Source organism: Triticum aestivum, chromosome 2A (assembly GCF_018294505.1).
Source record: "Triticum aestivum cultivar Chinese Spring chromosome 2A, IWGSC CS RefSeq v2.1, whole genome shotgun sequence".
Lineage (NCBI taxonomy): Eukaryota > Viridiplantae > Streptophyta > Magnoliopsida > Poales > Poaceae > Triticum > Triticum aestivum.
The window spans coordinates 236308750-236328446 of NC_057797.1; positions in this window are offsets into that span (position 1 = coordinate 236308750).

Below are 19697 nucleotides of genomic sequence, written 5' to 3' on the forward strand. Positions count from 1 at the left end.
CTGGAGAATCAGCCAGAAAATTCTGGACTAGGTTCATAACCAAAAAGAACCAAATTGTTGACTATCCGGATGCTGAAGCCCTAGCAGCCTTTAAGCATAGCATCCGTGACGAACGGCTCGCCCGCCACCTCGGCCAAGAAAAGCCGAGGTCCACGGTAGCCCTCACGGCACTTATGACCCGCTTTTGCATGGGATAGGATAGTTGTCTGGCTCGCAGTGCAAACACACCCAACGAAGCAGGCCCCTCCGAGGCCAAAAACAGCACTAGCAAGCTCCGACGCAACAAACACAAATGCCGAAGAAATGGCGTTAACACCGATGACACTACAGTTCACGCCGGATTCAGTGGCTCCAAGTCCGGCCAGCGAAAGAAGCCCTATAAAAGGAACGGCGGGGGACCATCCATCTTGGACCGCATACTCGATCGTCCGTGCCAGATACATGGCACCCCGGACAAACCGGCCAACCATACTAACAGATATTGCCGGGTCTTTAGGCAAGCCAGCAAAATCAATAGCAGAAACAAGGAAGGGGACTCACAGAGCGAGGACGATGACGAGGAGCCCCGGTAGCCGAACATTGGGGGGCAGAAGAAATTCCTGCCTCAAGTCAAAATGGTGAACATAATATATGCCACACACATCCCCAAAAGGGAATGCAAGCGCGCACTCAGGGACGTTTATGCGGTAGAGCCAGTCGCCCCAAAATTCAACCCATGGTCGTCATTCCCGATCACCTTTGATCGTCGTGATCATCCAACTAGCATCCGTCATGGCGGTTCGGCCGCATTGGTACTCGACCCAATCATTGACGGATTTCAGATGACACGAGTCCTAATGGACGGTGGTGGTAGCCTAAACCTGCTCTATCAGGATACAGTACGCAAAATGGGTATTAATCCCACACGAATCAAGCCCATGATAACTACCTTTAAAGGAGTTATACCAGGCGTAGAGGCCCGGTGTACAGGCTCGATCACGCTGGAGGTGGTCTTCAGTTCCCCGGATAACTTCCGAAGTGAAGAGCTAATCTTCAATATCGTCCCCTTCCGGAGCGGCTACCACGCACTGCTCAGACAAACCGCATTCGCTAGATTCAATATGGTGCTACATTATGCTTATCTTAAGCTCAAGATGCCCGGTCCACGCGGCGTCATTACAGTAAATGGAAACACGGAACATTCCCTCCGTACAGAGGAGCATACCGCAGCCCTAGCAGCGGAAGTACAGAGCAGCCTTCTCAAGCGGCATCATAGTCCGGCCGCCGAGCCCCTGGTCATCGATAAGAAGGTCCGGACTACATTACAACCGGGCATCTCGGCTCGTCAAGAGCCGAATTAGTAAATTCGGCCTCCGTCCCAACCCCGATGAGGAAATAGTATCCGTACCGCGGGTACATAACTACACACTCAAAACCCCATGGGTACGGACGGAGGCATCACTCGCTCGCGATCCACAGTCCGGCTTGACCGACCCTGGATTCACACGCCTTTATTTTTTCTTTTTATTACGGGGTTTTTCTCTTTTTGAGGTCTATGCGGACGACCCGTTTGCAGAACACACCAAGGAGGCAAGGAGCTCTGGCATATAAGGGAATCCCCAGGTGGTCTCTATTAAAACGATTGCCATACTTGTTTTACATACCCGCACACAGCTCGCCCTTGGTTGGGGGCATATTAAGTAGCCTTACTTGTTTATTACATTACTTGCACAAAGTACACCTCGATGTACTAATTACATGACAGTGGTGAACAAATGGTGGCGTCAGCTTATTACTTAATTTTCATGTTTCCTCACCTTTGTATATGTTACTCATTGCACACGTACACCATGGTACGTATTACTGCGCCAGGGGCTTCATTACACCCCGCATTATGGCAATAAAAGTCCGAACACTTTTCCAGTAGTTCGGCACCCCGAACTTATAGCATTATATGCATCGGCTCCGAATCATGTCTTGGTTCAATAGTTGGGTTGCCCGGCTCCTGTGCTTACTACCTTACGTTCCGCTACATCAGCTAGGGTAGTAAAGGGAGAACTACTGCGATTGTGTCCCGGTTCTTCCGGACGAGCACCTCAGTAGAGAAAGCCGAAAACTGACTGTCATGATGCGGCGAGAGCTGGTCAGCTGTTCGAGAGGTCCCAAATTGTTAGAGATTTTTTCCGCTTCTTGCGAAGAATCGGTTCCTCCGATTAGGCATGTATAACGCCCCTAGTTCGGCCTTCCAAATACCAGGGGCTTTGCCAACTTTTTTAATTGTCAAACTCCTATGGCTAAGTGAGGGCGATAAAGGCCGCATAGTCTGATTGCCTTGTTCGTTGCGCTAAACACCTCCTTTAAGGACCAGAATGTGGAGTGAAGAGTGTTTAGATTTATCCCGAACACCCCCGTACTATCTACGTGGGGGCAGAAGTCGACGACTGGTCAACCCTCAGATTTCATAAAATAGCCGCACAGGAGGTAAAATGTAAATCGCAAGCATTATAATACATAACATCATTGTTCCATATTACAGGACATGATAATACAAATGTTCTCATGGGAATATGACATCCTTCGAACATTGCTCCGCCACAAGGCGAGACCCCTCCAGGACGCCATCAAAATAGTGCTCGGGTCGATGATGCTCCTTGCCCTCCGGCGGCCCCTCGGTCATCAGCTTCTTGGCATCCAGCTTTTCCTAATGCGTCTTGACGCGGGCAAAGGCCATATGCGCACCTTCAATACAGACCGACCGCTTCACGGCTTCGAGCCACAGGCGGGCACTTACGAGCCGCTTAACAAGTCTGAAGTAGCTACTAGGCATAGGCTCAGCAGGCCGCAACCAGACTATCAGGTCCTTCATGGCTAGCTTTGCCGACTTGTGCAGCTCGACCAACTGCTTAAGCTGGTCGCTGAAGGGTAACAGATGTTCGGGTCCAAGATATTGGGACCAGAATAGCTTCTCCATAGACATCCCTTCTTCGGCTTTGTAATGCTCGGCAGCATCTGATATAGTGCACGGCAGATCAGTAAACGCCCTTGGAAAACCCAAATACGGATAAGTACAAGGAATGTTTCTTCTACATACTTGCTTTGCATGGTGAAAGAATTACCCACCGCAATCTCCTTGGCTGCCTGATTTTCCTGGAGGGCGTTCTGGGCTTCGGCTCGTGCATCCTGTGCGCTCTGGCAGGCCTTCGCTAGTTCGGATTCTTGTGCCTTACAATCGCGCTCCAAGGACTCACATCTATCGACCGCGCCCTGGAGTTGTTGCTGCTCCTCGTCAATCCGGGTCTCGTGCTTCTCGCATGCGGCGCGTTCCTTGGCCGCTTTGTCCTCGGCATCGGCTAACGCCTTCTTGAGGGCTGCCACCTCGGCTGTGGCCCCTAATAAAGTATATGACACCTCAGTCTGGATGGACTATTCATTTTTTCTTAAAAGTACCCGCAGGTTACTTCATAACTTGGCTATCCTCCAGCTGCTTCTTCACGAGGCCGAGTTCCTCCTCGGCCCGCTCCAATTTCCGCTTCAGTCCGGAGACTTCCGCAGCATGAGCAGTGGCAGCCTACAACGATGCCTTCTTATTCACATAGACAACTTATGTTAGACTCCTATGATATTTTTTTCTTGATCCTATGTTCAGTTTTTCTTTCCGAACACCAAACAGAGCATCAGGGGCTACTATCTATACTGTAATATTTTTCCTACAAAACGCATTACTTACCTCAAAGCCCAATAGAAGGCTAGTGCAGGCTTCGTCCAGTCCGCTTTTGACGAACTGAACCTTCTCTATCACTATGCCCATAAGGGCGCGGTGTTCATCCACAATAGAGGCGCATCGTAGCGCCTCCAGCAGATTATCCTATGCCTCTAGTTGGATAGAGGTCACAAGCGGAACAGGCACATTCCCTTCTTTTAGGGAATGCCGTTCGCTAGACTCCGGAGCCGCGTAGATCTGCGGAATGGTATCCGTCTCAGGTCCGAAGGGAACTCAGCCCCCGTCTCTAGTCCCCATAGGGGATTTTTCCCCCATGTGTTCGACGACTGCGGAATCGTCCCGGGGACCCACCCCGACGATCTACGGAAGCTTCCCCGGTTGGGGAAGGTCTTTTGCGACACCACCTGGTCATCACCCTTGGGAGAGACGGAATGAGCAGGTGGCGGAGACATGCTAGCCATCTCCTTTGAGTCTAGTGACCCCTCTGTCGAGGATCGTGGGGAGACATCGTGTGTTGGACTGCAATAATAAGGTTTAAGGTATATCAATATTACAAATCAGTAAGGCCAGATGTTTTCGGATTCTGGTACTTATGAGGTGGCCTGAGGCTTGGTCCGGCGAGGTCTCTCTGGACTGCTATCAACATCGCACACGGAGTTATCCGCGTGGGAGCCCCTAACCCTCTTAGGCGCTTTCAACTCTAGGTTTGTGGGGGGTGCTCTCTTCTTCCTCCCCACTTCCGGTGAGGAGTCGCTTTCTTCTTCCTCTTCATCGTCATCGTCAGCGGACGAAGAGGAAGTCTCGTTTTCGGACATTACGTCCTGAGCGCCCTTTTGACGAAGGCCCTTCTTGGCCCCTTTGGCCGCTTTCTTGGCCGTCTTCTCCGGCACCTCATAAGGTGCTGGAAAGAGCATTTCGGTCAGTAATTGGAATCCTCGGTCTTCGGGCAGCGGAGCCGGATAGTTAAACCCCTCCGCTATCTTGATCTAGGCCTGAAAACATGGGTAGGAAAGATTAGGCTTTCTCTCAAAATATGTTAGTAAAGGGTACGCCTTGAAAAAATTAAAAGAACTTACCGGGTTAGCCTGGCGTTTCAAGCTAAGCCCGCGATCTTCGGTCGTGGGCGGTGGCGTCTCGCCGGCCTTGAAGAGCACTCTCCAAATTTCTTCGTGCATTGTGGCGAAGAGCTCTAGTAGCGTCTGGTGCTTGGTCGGATCGTACTTGTTGGGATCTATGGTAGGGTGCATCGACTGGAAATTAAAATTTCCTACGCGCAGAACAACCAAGAACATGCTACGGGAGATGGATCATAGTTCGTTACCACTAGACGCGCAGTGCCGTGCAGCGAAATAAGAGTTGGGGCAGCGCATCCGTGTGGATCGTCTCCTCCTTGTCCGATCTCCCTCGTACAAATGGTGGTCGGTTCCCACGTACAGGTTCTCCGGAGCGGCGCAAGTGCACCGCCTCTAACAGTATCCGCGTGTGCAGGAAGAACATCGTGCGGCGGATTGCTAGGTCCGATCACACAACCAGCGGTGAATGGAGGTGTTTATTCGCAACACATGCAAACCCTATTGATAGTGCCAAAGCGATCAACTGCGTGAGTGTGCGGCACCTCCACTATATATATAGGTGTCCGTCACGGGCTCAACACTTGGGCCTCGCACGGACCCTAAAGCCCATAAGTCTACTCAGCCACAATTCGAATACAGTTCGGATCACATCCGAGCACTGTCCTCGGATCCGACCTCGTAGGTTCCTTCCCTTAAGCGCGCGACCCCTTAGGTTCAAGTGGGCTTGGTCGCAGTTCGGATCACCTCCGAACTGCACGGTTGGTAGCGGCCTCTATCAAGGCATTCCAAAGACCAAGCAGACTACGAAGCTGGTTAGCGAACCTGTACATCACACTTCCATTCCTTTTTCCACACGATATATGTTGTCGAGCTCAAGGCGAGTCTGTCATCCTTGTGCTAGCCCGACCTCTTTCTCGTTCCAGTGATGCCGACCAAAAACCGGATTATCTCATAATCCTTGTCGCATGGCCATGCTTATCCTAGTCGGATCACACGAGGGGCCCAGAGTATATCTCTCCTGATCGGAGGGGCAAATCCCATCTTGCTCGACCACGTCTCGCAGCATGGTTCTGGAAAAACCCGAAACCTACCTTTATAACTACCCAGTTACGGAGTAGCGTTTGGTCGGCCCAAAGCAAGTCTGTCACCATCCCGAGTACATGCGTCTCATAGTTGGGTCTGTCCGACGCGGACCTTATCTCGACTCGGATCCGACTAGGCGAATCCGACCAGATCCTTCCAAGTCCATATTATCCGGCTAGCATCCAATGCTCCATGGCTACTGAGACCAAGCCATCGACTATGTCATATGCTAGTCTAGTTGGCTGTGCATCCACATAGCCCTTTCGACTAGGGACCTTTTAGGACAGTCATCATACAATGCATAGTCCCATAAACAAGTCACGTACTTGCTGATACACATCATTGATAATGTCCAAGGACTATGTTTATTCATAAACACATAGGAAATATCATCATACATGATTGCCTCTAGGGCATATCTCCAATAGTCTCCCACTTGCACTAGAGTCAATCAAATGGACATCGAATGCCCATAACTCTAACGTGCCCCTCATGCTTGGGTTGTGGAAGCGGCTTAGTCAACGGATCCGCAACATTTGCATCCGTGTGAATTTTGCATAACTCTACATCACCACTCTTTACGATCGTTCGTATCAGGTGATATTTCCGATCTATGTGTCTGACCTTGTGGTGATTCCTCGGCTCCTTGGCTTGTGCGATGGCACCAGAATTATCACAATAAAGGTCCAACGGTTTTACCGAGGCTGGGAAAATACCAAGATGATCCAGAAAGTTCCGGATCCAAACACCTTCCTTTGCAGCTTCACAAGCCGCAATGTATTCGGCTTCTGTAGTAGAATCGGCCACCGTATCTTGCTTGGAACTCATCCAGCTCACTGCTCCTTCATTCATGACGTACACGAATTCAGACTTTGATCGACAATCATCTCTGTCGGTTAGGAAACTAGCATCGGCGTAACCCCTTATGACGAGCTCTTCCTCACCTCCATAAACTAGGAACATCTCTTTAGTCCTTTTCAGGTACTTCAAAATAGTCTTTACCGCTGCCCAGTGACTCTCACCTGGGTTGGCCTCGTATCTACTTGTTAGGCTTATTGCAAAAGCAACATCGGGCCACGTACATATCATGGCATATATGATGGATCTGATTGCCGAGGCATATGGAATCCTACTCATCATGCTTCGCTCATCAGATGTCGAAGGACTCTGAGTCTCGCTTAGCCTTATACCATGTGAGAGTGGCAAGAACCCTTTCTTTGCCTCACTCATGTTGAATCGCTTCAACACTTTATCTATGTACGTGCTCTGGCTTAAGCCGAGCAGCCTCCTTGATCTATCTCTATAGATCTTAATGCCTAAAATGTACATTGCCTCACCAAGGTCCTTCATCGAAAACTTGCCATTCAATGACTCCTTGTCTGAGTTCAGCATCGAAATATCATTTCCGATCAGTAGTATGTCATCTACATACAAGATCAAAAACACTATCGAGCTCCCAATTAACTACTTGTATAAACAAGAGTCCTCTTCGCTTTTGATGAAGCCGAAACCAGTGACGACCTCATCAAAACGAATGTTCCAGCTCCGAGATGCTTGCCTCAACCCATAAATGGATCTCTTGAGCTTGCATACCTTACTAGTGCTAGTCGGATCGACAAAACCCTCAGGCTGTATCATATACACGTCCTCGGTTAAATTTCCTTGAAGGAAATCCGTCTTGACATCCATCTGCCATATCTTGTAATCAAAATATGCAGCTATAGCTAGTACGATCCTCACCGACTTCAGCATCGCTACCGGCGAGTAAGTCTCGTCGTAGTCAATTCCTTGAACTTGTGCATAACCCTTAGCAACAAGACGAGCTTTGTGGATCTGAACATTTCCATCCACATTGGTTTTCTTCTTAAAGACCCATTTGCAACCAATGGTCGTTACGCCAGGCGGCGGATCAACCAAGTCCCAAACTTGATTCTCATCCATGGACTTTAACTCGGATCTCATGGCCTCTAGCCATGCCTCGGAATCAGGGATCACCATCGCTTCCGCATATGTGGCCGGCTCGTCACTTTCTGGCAATAATACATCTCGCACTCTGTGCAATCTTTCCGACCTCCGTGGTTCCGGTGCCGCTTCCACTACGGGTTCCCTGACTGACTCCGGTATGACCTCATCACTAGCCGAGCCGTCCCCGAGTGGTCCTCGAATTTCTTCGAGTCGGACCATCCTCCCATTGGCCTCCCGACTGAGAAAGTCTTTCTCAAGGAAAACCCCGTTCCGAGCAACAAACACTTCGTTCCCTTCCCAGTTGTAGAAGTTATAACCCATGGTTTCCCTCGGATATCCCACGAATATGCATTTATCCGACTTGGGTGTAAGCTTGTCTGACATAAGTTTCTTGACAAATGATTCACAACCCCAAATCTTTGGAAAAGACAAACTGGGACTCTTCCTGGTCCACATCTCATGTGGTGTCTTGTCTATGGATTTCGATGGTACCCTGTTAAGTGTGAAAGCTGCAGTTTCTAGAGCGTATCCCCATAATGACAAGGGTAAATTTGACTTGCTCATCATAGATCGAACCATGTCCAACAAGGTGCGATTCCTCAGTTCTGATACACCATTTCTCTGTGGCGTACCCGGATGTGTGAGCTGAGGTACTATACCTCTACTTTTCAGATGATCATCAAACTCCTGGCTCATGTACTCACCTCCACGATCAGATCATAGAAGTTTTATAGTCTTGCCGAGTTGATTATCCACCTCATTTTGAAACTCTTTGAACTTTTCAAAAGTCTCTGACTTGTGCCTCATCAAATAGATATATCCATATCTACTCAAGTCATCGGTAAAAGTCACGAAGTACTGATAGCCACCTCTGGCAGTTGTGCTCATTGGTCCACACACATCACTGTGTATCAGTTCCAATAGCTCGGATGCCCTCTCACAACTCTTTGCGAAAGGAGAGTTAGTCATCTTGCCGAGCAAGCATGATTCGCATGTCTCGAACGACCCAAAGTCGGTCGAAGTTAGGAGTCCATCATCATGGAGCTTCTTCATGCGTTTCAGACTAATGTGTCCAAGCCGGCAATGCCAGAAGTATGTCGGATTTATCTCATTGGGCTTATGCCTCTTGACATTCACGTTATAGACCGGTTCATGTTCTAGATTCAATATAAATAACCCATCAACAATGGGTGCATAGTCGTGGAACATGCCATTCAAATAAATCGAACAACCATTGTCCTTTAAATTGAATTCATAACCCTGACTCATCAAGCATGAGGCAGAAATAATGTTCCGACTAAGTGCAGGAATGTAATAACAATTATTCAATTCCAAAATAAATCCAGAAGGAAGTCGGAGCTGCATCGTGCCGACCTCCAATGCAGCAACTTTTGCTTTGTTGCCGACCCTGATGTCAATCTCCCCTTGTGCCACACGCCTAGTTCTTACCAGCCCCTGCATCGAGTTGCAAATATGAACAACCGATCCGGTATCAAATACCCAAGAGCTACTAGGTATGTCATCAAGGTAAACGTCTATAACATATGCAACAAGTGTACCTTTGCCTGAAGCAGCATTCCGGGCCTTCTTGCCATGATCTGCAAGCCACTTGCTACAATTCCTCTTCAAGTGACCAGTTTCCTTGCAATGATAGCAAATGGTCTTTGAGTCTGGTCCAGACTTCGACGTAGCGGTGGAGGTTACCATCTCCGTGCCCTTTTCCTTAGCCTTCTTCTTAGACCAACTCTTCTTGAACTTAGCCTATTTCTGCACCATCAGCACTTGATGCGTGCCTTTCTTAATATCCTGCTCTGCCACTTTGAGCATCCCATGCAATTCAGTGAGCTTCTTATCCATGCCATGCATATGATAGTTCGTGATGAACACCCCATAGCTGGGCGGAAGAGAACCCAGAACTGCATCAGTAGCCAGCTCATCCAAGAGCGGGAAGCCCAACCGATCCAAAGCTTGCACATATCGATCATCTTGATCACATGCGGGCTCAGTGGATCACCTTCCTTCAGCTTACAATCCATAAGGATCGTCAGATGTTGAACCTTTCGGTCCTAGCCTGCACCAGAAACATGCTCTTGAGACTCTGATCATATCGAAAGCCCCAATGTCTTTGAAATGCTACTACAAATCGGGCTCCATACAAGCCAGCATGAGGCAGCTAATCTCTTTTGATTCATCAACGAGTTTCTGGTAGGCATTCTTGGTTGTGGTACTAGCATTATCAGCAGGTTCCTCTAGAAGCGGATCCTCTAGAACATGTTCCTTTTTATCATGCTTGAGAACAATTCTCAAATTTCTATACCAGGTAGTAAAGTTTGTTCCATTCAGTTTATCCTTTTCCAGAAGTTGATTTCAATGCAAAGTTGGGTTGAGCAGGTGGTGCCATTGATCTATAACAGAAAAATATACAATCACTAAGCAATGTGTTTATGTAGAGTAATTCTAGCATTAAACATAAATACTCCCACTGAAGTCAGCATCCCTCCGCAAACTCTCAGTGACTCAGGATCCGACTAGCACATGCGACTAGTGAGCTTTAGCATCACTGCTAGACAACATGCCTATCCGGTAAGCAACTCCTTGCTAATCGTCTCTCTATACGACTCCTGTCGGTCGGGTAGGTATCTCATACCCCGGCTCCCGACCTCTTTTGCCACAAGGCCCAAAACCATTTTGATAGCCTTGTAAAGTCGACCTAATGCAGTGCATGCCCGTGTCCGACACGAACCCTTCAGTTCAAGGACACCTAGCAGCACCTCAATTTTATGAGCCCACTACTAGACGTACTTGACGTGCGAAGGTGCAACATCGGGGATGGCAATTCGCTTGATATTCATGATGGATCTTTCTACCATTCTAACATGCATAGAAAACAAGGAAGCATAACAATCACAAATAAACACATATTGTGAAATAGTATGGCTCCTTCATGGTTGTTCTTCCATGTCGGCTCCAATTCCGATGACCATCTAGAAACTCCATCTTGTTTGTCACGCTGGGACGCCAAGCCACCAACCTGATCTCTATTATCCAACTACTACAACTAGTAGTGAATTTTACATAGAGTCACAAGTCGACACGCAGGTCGTTATACAATATAATGACAACACTTTGGCTCCTGTCGGCTGCCAAACATGACACGCTGGCCATGTATAATTTACACACATGCATCACATACACATAAGCCATACTATTCACATCAAACCCTGCAAAATAAAGTTATGCATAGAATCGCATTCTACCGGTTTGAGTGATCATGTACGAAATACAAGGCGCTACACACACGGCGATCCCAATGGCGGATAACCGACTGGTAGGGGTGGATCGTGTCACGACCTCATTGATCCCAATCAACAGAAAACATAGCCACATCGATCCCCATGTGCAGTTGATCTCATCAACTGTGCACATAGCCAATCTTATCAATGACAACAGATCTCATCTATTGCCTCCAAATATCTATATGCATACGATCTGAATCCAAATCATATATCAGAGGCTCTGATACCACTGTTGGGATCTACAGTAGGGTGCGTCGACTGCAAATTAAAATTTCCTACGCGTAGAAGAACCAAGAACATGCTACGGGATATGGACCATAGTTCGTTACCACTAGACGCGTAGTGCCGTGCAGCGGAATAAGAGTTGGGGCAGCGCGTCCGCGTGGATCGTCTCCTCCTCGTCCGATCTCCCTCGTACAACCGGTGGTCGGTTCCCACATATAGGTTCGCCGGAGCGGCACAAGTGCACTGCCTCTAATGGTATCCGCGCGTGCAGGAGGAACGTCGTGCGGCGGACTGCTAGGTTTGGTCACACAACCGGCGAGTGGAGGTGTCTATTCGCAACACATGCAAACCCTAGTGACATCGACGAAGCGATCAACTGTGTGAGTGTGCGGCACCTCCACTATATATATAGGCGTCCGTCACGGGCTCAACACTTGGGCCTCGCACGGACCCTAAAGCCCATAAGTCTACTCGGCCACAATCCGAATACGGTTCGGATCACATCCGACCGGTGTCCTCGGATCTGTCCTCGTAGGTTCCTTCCCTTAAGCACGCGACCCCTTAGGTTCAAGTCGGCTTGGTCGTAGTTCGGATCACCTCTGAACTACACGGTTGATAGCGGCCTCTAGCAAGGCATGCCGAACACCAAGCATACTATGAAGCTGGTTAGCGACCCTGTACATCACACTTCCTTTCCTTTTTCCACACGATATATGTTGTCGAGCTCAAGGCGAGTCTGTCATCCTTGTGCTAGCCCGACCTCTTTCTCGTTCCAGTGATGCCGATCACAAACCGGATTATCTCATAATCCTTGTCACATGGCCATGCTTATCCTGGTCGGATCACACGAGGGGCCCAGAGTATATCTCTCCTGATCGGAGGGGCAAATCCCATCTTGCTCGACCACGTCTCGCAGCATGGTTCTGGACAAACCCGAAACCTACCTTTATAACTACCCAGTTACGGAGTAGCATTTGGTCGGCCCAAAGAAAGTCTTTCACCATCCCGAGTACATGTGCCAGCTCAGGTCTTAGGACATAGAACATATGTTGTACTAGAGACTCACAGATGACATATCGCTGCGTCTCATAGTTGGGTCTGTCCGACTCAGACCTTATCTCGACTCGGATCCGACTATGTCGAATCCGACCAGATCCTTCCAAGTCCATATTATCCAGTTAGCATCCAATGCTCCATGGCTAGTGAGACCAAGCCATCGACCGTGTCATATGCTAGTCTAGTTGGTTGCGCGTCCACACAACCCTTTCGACTAGGGACCTTTTAGGACAGTCATCATACAATGCATAGTCCCACAAACAAGTCACGTACTTGCTGATACACATAATTGATAATGTCCAAGGACTATCTTTATTCATAAACACATAGGAAATATCATCATACATGATTTCCTCTAGGGCATATCTCGAACAATACTCCCACAGATAGCTAGTCTGGCGTTGGCACGGAAGGACCCGACGAATGAGCATGACCTAGACCACGTTGACAAGCTTGATCTTCCTATCCATCATGTTCTGGACACATGTCTGGAGCCCAGTCAGCTCGTTCGAGGGACCCCAGGTTAGGCCCCTCTCTTGCCAAGAGGTGAGCCGCATCGGGATTCCGGATCGGAATTCGGGGGCCACCACCTAGTTGGTGTCACGCGGCTCAGTGATATAGAACCACCCGATTGCCACGCTTTCAACGTCTCCGTGAACGAGCCTTCGAGCCAGGTAACGTTGGGCATCTTGCCCACCATGGCGCCTCCGCACTCTCCTTGTTGGCCGCTCACCACCTTCGGCTTCACATTGAAGGTCTTCAGCCATAGGCCGAAATGAGGTGGGATGCAGAGAAAGGCCTCACACACGACAATGAATGATGTGATGTTGAGGATGAAGTTGGGAGCTAGGTCATGGAAGTCTAGCCCGTAGTAAAACATTAGTCCACGGACGAAGGGGTGAAGAGGGAAGCCCAGCCCGTGGATGAAATGTGTGAGGAACACACTCGTAGGGCTCTAGAGTAGGGACGATCTGTCCCTTGGCAAGGAGTCGGTGAGCGATCTCCTTGGCCAGATATCCGTCCTCCCGCAGCGCCTTGATGTCCTTCTTGACGGAGGAGGCCATCCACTTACCCCCAGCTCCGGATCCAGACATCTTTGGAGTGCTTTCTCGCTCGAGGGAAATGCTAAAGACTTGGGCACTGGAGCTCAGGGATGGAAGGACTGAGGAGGAGCTGAGGTGTGGGTGAAGGAAGGGAATCCTTATCCCCTTATAAAGGTCACAAATATCAAGCATCTCCCCACTCGCCTTAAACTCTCCTACTCCCAAGGATCGTGCAAATGGCACGGTTGTGTCGCCCACGCCCGTATTGATGAGAATCCCGTAATAAGGGGACACGATCTCTGCTTCGACAAGACGTGCCAATGGCAACCACGTCTCGAAATGTGGAGTGGCAGACGAAAAATGGTTCAAAATTATGTCCGTACATATGTGAGGTCATCAGCAGATTAGCCTCGTGTAAAAATATATAATATCTCTACGGTTATGTATGGTGTGTGGGTGATAGGTCCGGATACTATCATCGCATCCGAAGACTATCTTGAATTTCGGATAGAAGGGAACCCACCTTGCAATGCCGAATACAATCTGCGCGTCGGACTCCTCTTCATTGAAGCCAGGTCCAGGGGCTACTGAGGGAGTCCTGGACTAAGGGGTCCTCGGGCGTCCGGCCTGTTATCCATGGGCCGGACTGATGGTCTGTGAATACGTGAAGGCCGAAGACTATACCTGTGTTCGGATTGAACTCTCCCTGGCGTGGAAGGCAAGCATGGCGACTGACTATGAATATTCCTTCTTATGTAACCGACTCTATGTAAACCCTAGATCCCCCCGGTGCCTATATAAACCGAAGGGGTTAGTCCAGAAAGGACACATTCATTACCATAGTCATCCAAGTTAGACTTCTAGGGTTTAGCCATTACGATCTCGTGGTAGATCAACTCGTGTAACACCCATATTCATCAAGATCAATCAAGTAGAACGTAGGATATTACCTCCATAGAGAGGGCCCGAACCTGGGTAAACATCGTGTCGCCTGTCTCCTGTTACCATCGATCCTAGATGCACAGTTCGGGACACCCTACCCGAGATCCGCCGGTTTTGACACCGACACCGAGTTACCCCTTTGAAAGGTATTAAGAGGTTCCACACTCGAGGGAAAGCTCGCACCCAGATACATTGGTCTATTCCTAGTCATGACAAGGGTTGGTTAAGTGGCTTACCAGTTAAAACTATCGCACAAGGTATCCGAGGTTGACGATGTCTTCCACGTATCTCAATTACAGAAGTGCATCTCACCACCTGAAAAACGTTCAGATCTGACCAAACTAGAGCTTACTAAGGACTTAACATATGAGGAGAAACCTTTACAAATATTGGATGAGATGGACCGAGTCCCCCACAGTAAGTCAATAAAGTTTTACAAGGTACAGTTGGAACATCATACCAACAAGGATGAAGACACCTGGGAAAGGGAGGATTTCTTAAGGACTGCATACCCTGATTTGTTTCCTAAGAAACTGAATCTCGAGGATGAGATTCATCCTAAGGGGGGAGGTTTGTGACACCCTAGATTTTGCCCTTTTTCTTTTTATTGGATTAATTGAATATTTGAATTTGCATTTGGTTTTTTAGTCAATTCTTTTGGACTTACCACTTGCAAATCAATTTGCTTTTCTTCCAAGTGGGTTCTATCATCCTTAAACCCTCTCTAGACCTCACCCCTCTCTCTATAATGCCACGGGATGATTTTTTTAATGACATAATATTCATTTTCCTTCTGAAAATGAATGTTTTCTCACTATGCTATGAAGCAACCCTCATTTTTCTTGCTCTATAAGTCACAAGAAAATTCCCAAATATTTTTGGGTCATGCTTCACCTTCCCGTGCAAAAAATTTCCACTATCCTTTGTATTATTTTAGCTAAAAAATGATTTTGCTTTTGTCCAGAAAAGGCACTTTGTGAAGCAAGTGTAATTTTCCTTGATCTGTTGGAGCTGAATTTTTTACCACTTCATTACCTTCCTAAGAGAAGCTTAACCACCAAAAAACATCATTTTTCATCAAGCCATTTGTCCATAGCTTGTTGAACAAGTTTTTGTCCAAAAACTTTATGCGAGTCTATAGTCTTGTCCTTGGAGTTAGGTGGCAATCTGAGGGCTCTTCACTGACTAGCTTCAAAGGGAAAACACGCTGGACACAGTTTGCACTTTGCGAAAGCACTGCATATGCTAGTGCACACAATGACCGCGCAGGCGCAAGGTGTTCGACATGCAATCGCCGCGCTATGGGCATCGGGGCCCTCTGCCGCTGCCCGTCTCTCCTCCTTTCACCACCATAGCTTGCCCCTCCCACTCAGCAGCCTACTGCCCCTCCACACACTGGAAGCAAGCGAAGCACAACTGGGCGGAACAGTGCACGCGAGTGCGCCGCTTGCCCCACCTAATGCGTTGCACTCTGCTTGCACGCGTCCCTAGCTTCTCCGCGTCGCACTACTTCTTCCCCAAGACTAGCCCGAGCAACTCTCACTCCCAGTGCGCTGGAAGCTCTTCTCCTACGGAGCTCAATGCACTGTCACCCTCCATCTATAAATAGAACCCTCCTGCGAATAATCACAATCCACTTCTTTGGCCACAAATCAAGTTCCTAGCTAGTGCGGGAAGGCGGGGACAGCCTCCTACCGTCGATCCTCACCAGAGTTGGCCATAGATCCCCGACGACCGTCCTCGTGCTCCAGTCATCTCCGTCTTCGCCCTCTGTCTCCGTCGAGCTTGTGGTGCTCTCCTGAGTATGCCTATACTTTTGGTTCACTGAATCATCACCGGAACCGCCGTCTTCGATGAGCACTGCCGCCCGCCATCTCTCGAGAAGAAGCCTAGGCTACCGTTCGTCCACCTCAGCTGTCTCCACGAGTATGTGTGTGTTTGCTGTGATGAGTTGGACCCATTCCCCCTCTCCTCGACGACCGCCGTGGTCTCCTCGCCGGAGAACCACCGGTGACATGGCCGTCGTGCCCTGTTCTTCTCCCCCTCTCTCAATCCTGACAGTGGGACCCCACTGTCAGTCTGTCTCTCCCTCCCAAAGTGTTCTCTAAGCGGAGGCGCATTATGAAAATACGCGTTCGACGTGGCCTCCTCTGGCAATTTGTTTAAACTCATTTAAATCCAAAATTTGACCAGAACTTTGACCGGATCTAGATTCAATTCTATAAGTCCAAATGACTTGATTCTTTTTGCATTAATTTTGTATTGAGCTATAGTTTCTGTATGCCAAGTTTGAGAATTTTTCTTGCAGTAGATAATTTCTGGTGCATTAAAATGCTTTATGCGACATTTTATTTTAGCACTTAAATTATTTCCAGAAGGTTCTAATTGTGTTGGAGAAGACCAGGAGTATTGTGACACACCTCTGAACTAAGGCAATCCACAACATTAATTTGCATGGATGGCATTGCAATAGTAATGGTTTTATTTTAATTAAATTCATTTTATGCATTTAAGTTGAAATAATTTGCTATATGAAACTTGTGCATATTATTTGATCCTTGTTATATCTATGAAGTAGAGTATATGTCATCTTGGTATTATGTGCACTAGCAATCATTTCATGTGCTCATCCTATATATGATGCATTCATCATCGATATTCATGAACCTTGTACTTCATTGCATACTATGGCTCGAATCATTTTTAAATTCAAGTTAAATATGATGTTAACTCAACTTGGACAACTATAGATCGAGTCATGGTGTCACCGAATCGAGCTCACCAATGCAACCACACTTGCGTGGATGAGGAGGCCGTAATTTGGTATGTTGGCATACCTCTTGCCAGTGCTCCAACTTGGGAAGGTTATGCGCTTATGCTGCACTGGCCTGGTGGGTAGGCATAACCTTGTGGGCCCATAGTTTTATGGTACCATTGTCCCCGTTTGGGACTGTTTGTTTTTGTTTTGCCATGACGATGGCTGGCCATGAAGGTGGCAGATGTCCAGAGTGGGCATCCGAGGCCATCCATGACATAGCCCAAAGGAGAGTTTGTCAGAGTGTCCGGGAGAGTGTCTTGCAATAGATCAGTTTGTCAGAATGTTGTTGCTCCACCCGAATGGGAGCACGAGGCCATGAATTCCTTGGTGTGGGTATAATGTAATAAGCTCTGCAGAGTGTATAATCTATTGATAGCCGCGTCCTTAGATATGGACACAGTTCGTAGTACGTCACACTGTGGGTCAACTGAAATAAACAACCGACACGCATAATAACACCGAGATGGCACAAGCAGAAGTTGGTGATCTTGTGAGGGTCACTATGGTTGGTTTTGATGTGATCTAGTGAGGATCACAATGGTAAGTTGTTGATGGTGGTTACGAGGTAACCTGAGATGGTAAGTTGGTTTGAGGGACCGTGATCATGAACCATGTACAGTTCACAGATATAGTATCATGCTCATGTTAATGCATTCAACTTTTTAAATGCCTTGTTGTTGTTTGTAATGTTTGCTTTGCTTGCTGTGAGCTTGCGAGTACATTCAAAGTACATAGCTGGCGTATCATGCCAGATGCAGGGGAAGCCGTAGTAGCAGTTGGTGTCGTTCGGTTCATCGCGATCTAGGCTGTGTCCCAGAAGTGTCCATGCAGAGTGGAGTCCCGCTACCTCTTCATTCCACTACCGAGTAGGAGTATCACCTTTCATCGAGGCCCCTGAGATGTCTACTCAATAATGTCCATAAGTTCAGCCGCGTTGTGTGTGCTGCTTGGCCTCGACTTCTATTTAATATGTAAACCTTTGTATCTGCAAGAGATCAATAAAGCAGTTGATTTATGTACCAAGTTGTTGTGTATTGCTAGAAGAGTTGATCTTTGGGCTGGCAATGCAAGGTAAACCGATTGCTGTGAGCCGGGGTGCCACAGGTCCCATGTTAGATGCGTGTCACGCCAGAGTCGCGCCAGGGAGAGACGAGCGCCGCACGATCCAGGTGGATCGAATGCCTCACGAGGCGGTTGATGCCATCGACGAATCAGCTGGTTAAAAAAAACTTTTTCCTATTAAATGAGCGATGATAGGCGCCGGTCCACGCAGCTGTTTGATTGGAGTGAGCTGGACCGCATGATCTATTCTTGCTAGCCCTCCATCTCTTCTTCCTCCGCACATGAAATCAAAAAAATCCTCCATTCCTCTCCTCCCCAGAGCAAGCTAACCGCGCCCCCGCCACCACCCGAGCTCGTCCGAGACCGCTGGCCCTTGGTCCTCGTGCTCGCGGTCTCCTATCACCACACGTTGTTGGACGAAAAAATATGGATGCGGTCGTGGTAACATTTTCATTGCCAGGATAGCAAAATGGAGACGCAGTTGCAACAAAAAACATCCTCGTCGTCACCACCAGTTGTAGCTCGTGGTACAGGTCACAAACATTGTCGACGGTCATTGGTGAACGATTTTCATTACCAGCCATAGCAAAACGAAGACATGGTTGCAGCAAAAAACATCGTGGTTGTCGCCGCTGGTTGCATTGCCGCTCACGACTCCATGGTCTCCTGGTTGCTGATTCCACTTGTCTTCATTGTAGCAAAAAAACTTGCCGGTGGAAGCTTGTGGGTTGTCGGTTGCAACAAAAAATAGTTGTCGGCATGTTCGTCGTCACAAAACCAACAACCAATTGTAGCAAAAAATGTTGTTGGTTCCAGCTCCAAATTCGGCCGTTTCTAGCAAAACCAGATCCCACTTCTAGCTCCCAGCTTTGGTCGGTTGAAGCAAATTTAGTAGTTGGTTCAAACTACGTCCTCGGCTAGTGGCAGCAAAAAAATAGCTGGATCTAGCTTGAACTTTGCTACTTCCAGCAAAACCAAAACACAACGTTGGACAACGTCCTCTGCTGCTTCTAGCAAAACCAACACACAATGCTGCACAACATCCCCGAACAAGCATGATAGCTCTGGTGCACCCCCTCGGTTGTAGCACTTTGCGCTTGGTTGTAGTAGGGGGAGGGGAGCGGCGAGGGAGAGCATGTATGTGCGGTCACATGCTGCAGAGAAGGGGGAGGAAGAAGCAGAGGAGCAACGGGCGCACGGGGGTAGCATTTACGACGGGAGAGAGAGAGAAGATGCGGGAGGTGGAAGAAAGAGAAGATAGGTAGTGTAGATGGGCCCCACAACCTATGTGTCGCCAGTTGCTTCATTAGGAGCATGTGCGTGTGGACGCGGCCTTCCTTTGGACCCATGCCAAGGTGTGCGTGATGGGTCCATCACTAGATAGTCGAGGGGACATTCCTTTGGACCCATGCTAATGTCTCATGTATCTCATTC